Consider the following 3,529-nt stretch of genomic DNA (forward strand, 5'->3'; position numbering starts at 1 on the left):
GTGGTTAAGGAAACGTTTCTTGAACGAAGTACTCGGATAAGACTAAGAACTTAAACATAATAGATACATACGCTCACGATAGGCTTTTAAATGATTCAATCGCACAAAAATACAGACACGTTTCCCCACCCACTTACAATAGCATTAACTGTAGGGCTAAACAAACAGTAATTAATCTAGTATTGCAGGCAGAGTAGAGATCTTGGTCAAGAGAAATGCTTTTATAACTCTGAAAGATCACAAGCCAAATTTTGCCTCTAACCCCAAATGCCGCCTGATCAACCCGACCAAGTCCCAAAGTGCCAGGCGAGTAAGTATTACTGAGGAGGATTTATGATGACATAAGAAGACACACGAGCCTCCCTCTATGGCACAGCACCAATGAGGTGACCTCATGGTTCATAGCCAACCGAAACAGAGGCAGGGCTAGATTTACACAGTTCGACATTGTTGACTTTTATCCATCTATCACTAAAGAGTTATTATTGAAGGCAATTTCCTTAGCCAAAGGATTCACAGATATTAAAGATAGTAATGTTAGAGTTATCATGCATGCCAAAGATTCGACTTGGGTCAACCAATCTGACCCCGAGGGCTTCTTTGATGTAGAGCATATGACAGCGCCGACGTATGTTATCTTATCGGACTGTACATCCTGGACACCTTAGAGAAGAGGTTTCCTTCGGTCCTCTTCGGCCTCTACAGAGATGACGCCCTAGCCATCTGTAGAGGAGCCAACGGCCACACGTTAGGTAGACTTAAAAAGGACCTAATTAGCACCTTAGGCTCAATGGGTCTCAAGATCACCATTGGGACTAATCTCACCACAGTAGATGTTTTAGATATTACTTTACATCTGGTACATACAGACCCTATCACAGGCCAAACGAGAGGCTGTCTCATATTAGCACAGCCTCCTGCCTGCCCCCTAGTTTTCAAGAACCTAGTGAAAGGTGTAAGCAAGAGGATCTCGAATCTATCCTCGAGCCAAGGTATCTTCGACGCAGCTGCCCCCTACTACAATGAGGCACTGGCATCGAGTGGCTTTAAGGCCCGCATCCCCTACATACCTAGCCCTAGCAGCCGGAAAAGGAAGCGCCGCAGAAATGTCATTTGGTTTGCTCTACCCTTCTCACTCTATTCTTCTCACTTAAGACTTGTGTGGGAAAGATTTTCCTTAGGCTAATAGACAAACATTTTGCATACACACATAGATACATGCATTTGTTTAATAGGCACAACCTAAGAGTCTCCTTTAGTTGTGCATCTAAAACATTTTATCAAGTACCCACAATACAAGGAAGGACGCAGGTTGCTCTTGCAGGGTATATAATAACTGTCCAGTAGGAGGACGATGCAAACATACATCAACACAAAGAATACTGGTGGAACATTCCCATCAAAACATCGGTCAAGTGTAAATGTAACAGGCCGGATATTGCTGTTTGGGGCAAACACGAAAAAGTATGTACCGTCATAGAGGTCAGCTGATAACATGCTGATGGCATGCTGATGTGAATATCTCTTTGAAAATCAGAGAGACAGACGATAACTGTGGACTGTTTCAAAACCTGTACATTTTTTTTTTTATCCAGACTATAAATTTACAGTTTAAATTTTAGATTGTTGGAAAGAACACAAGAGATAATAGTGTCCTAGATATATGCTTGAATAGAATGTGATACGACAATGATAATGTCTGGAATAGCTTTGGTCACACGTCTACTCATTTAGGGCTCACTTAGAACTAAAGAACAACAAAAATAACAGCGACAACAACAACGACCTTGTTAGAGCAGTCTGTGACAGAAAATAGAAGTCTTGCTGCGTTGTGAATGTCAGTTGGTCACCAAATTCAAATATTTTCATCAAAGTTGGTGAGAGGAATTGTGGCGACTGCTTCGGAGACTTCGATCATTTTCAATATATTTAAACTAATAAAATAAATTTAATTTTGCGTCTGTAGTCATTAAGAACACTTGGTCATGTCATTAAATGCTGATGATGGCATGGTTTATAAAGGCATATAAATATAAATATGTGTACACACGCATGCACACTCATGCATGCGCGCACACACACTCATGCATGCGCGCACACACACACGCATGCACACACACAAATACATATGCACAAATACACATGCACACACACACACACACACACACACACACACACACACGTTAGAAAACGTATGGGGATTCAGCAATTTCTTGCCGAACAACCACATGTATGATTTGTTTATAGGGATCATATAAGCTCACCCCTTCCATCGGATCGACATTACCTGTACAGGTGCGCCATGTGCCACACGCCAGGTGACGAAATGATTGCAGAGTAACGTGAAATGAAGTGCTCTACTCAAGAGCACAACACAACGCCCGGTCTGGGAATCGAAACATCGATCTCGCAATTGCGAGTGCAATACTCTAAACCACTAAACCATGCACATACATACATACATACATACACACACACACATACATACATACATACATATTCACAAAAGCATCTAAAAAGCAGTTTGATTTGTCGGCGGGCCGTTTCGCTTAATGGTAAAGCACTTGGCCAGAGTTTTCAAGAGATATAGGTTCGTATCCAATAGATGGTTTTTCCGCTTTGTAAAAGCAAATTATCCACTGTTTCTGCTGTTGTTACTGCGTCTCTGCGTTCGAAAATAAATTATCATCTTATATGGATATATATATATATATATATATATATATATATATATATATATATATATATATATATATATATATATATATATATACAGGGTGCGAGGGATATTTGAGGATATTTAGTTTTTAGTTCATTACACTTTCAAATTATTTAGTGTATCATTTTTTTTTTCAGATAACCTTTTCAAGGTATCATGCTAACTCAAGAAATGAAAAGATATGCAGCCATAGTTGCAATACATGCAAACCACAGTGATTTAGAAATGAGCAACTTTCTAAATGCTGCATGATCATTTGTACACAAAATTCGGTTGGGATTGGAGGCATGTGAGGGTAATGTTTCACCTGTATCAAAGAGAAAAAAAACATTCACAACGTTCAGACACTAAAAGGACACCGGAATTTATACAACATGTTCTAAACATTGTCGATGAAACCTCCAGAAGATCAATGAGGTTCATTGCTAAAGAACGTCGGGTATCAGAGTGGACTATCAGAACTGTGGTACATCGTTACATTCGATACTAGTCCTATGTAATGAGAAAAGGCCAATTCGTGTCTGCAAAGACACAGGAAAACCGTCTCATCCGTTCAAAACGCTTACTTAACAAAGTGAACCCCGCCCCATGAACAAAGCATGCTTTGGTTTTTCTCTGACGAAAAAAAACTTTGACCAGGATCAAAATTCTAACAGAAGAAATGACAGGTGGTTATGTGCAGATCCTTCTGAAGTACCCAGAGTGATGCACAAAATATCTGTCCACTCCACTCAAACTATTGAGCTCTATCGCAGAGAATATTTGCATTATGTAACAAATATTTTTAAGCACTTTACATCTCAAATTACA

General features: G+C 39.7%; 1 protein-coding gene across 1 annotated transcript in view; it reads right to left on the bottom strand.

Moving 5' to 3' along the window:
- LOC106876601 (uncharacterized) overlaps nucleotides 1-3,529 on the bottom strand; it is a 32,912-nt gene that overhangs the window by 25,875 nt on the left and 3,508 nt on the right. The gene's annotated exons all lie outside the window — the stretch shown is intronic.

This window comes from Octopus bimaculoides, chromosome 12 (genome assembly GCF_001194135.2).
Source record: "Octopus bimaculoides isolate UCB-OBI-ISO-001 chromosome 12, ASM119413v2, whole genome shotgun sequence".
Classification (NCBI taxonomy): Eukaryota; Metazoa; Mollusca; class Cephalopoda; order Octopoda; family Octopodidae; genus Octopus; species Octopus bimaculoides.